The sequence below is a fragment of the Poecilia latipinna genome, unplaced genomic scaffold (genome assembly GCF_001443285.1).
Source record: "Poecilia latipinna isolate Pla-1442-1.1 unplaced genomic scaffold, P_latipinna-1.0 Scaffold1788, whole genome shotgun sequence".
Taxonomy (NCBI): domain Eukaryota; kingdom Metazoa; phylum Chordata; class Actinopteri; order Cyprinodontiformes; family Poeciliidae; genus Poecilia; species Poecilia latipinna.
In genome coordinates, this window is record NW_015114404.1 from 104,748 (window position 1) to 104,971 (window position 224).

A 224-nucleotide genomic window follows, 5' to 3' on the forward strand; every position below is an offset into this window, starting at 1 on the left:
TATATATATATATATATATATATAACAATCTTCTTCTTTGACATAAATAAATAAATACATAAATCAGAAGAGCATAAAAATGTGATATTAAAACCTCTAATCAAGTGAGCAAGAATACTAATAAAAAAGGAGCACTGAGAAAACATTACTATTGGTGACAAATGAGAATTTTACAAAAAAAAAAAAAAAAAAAAAAAAATTTTTTCCCCCCCCTAAAAGGTTTT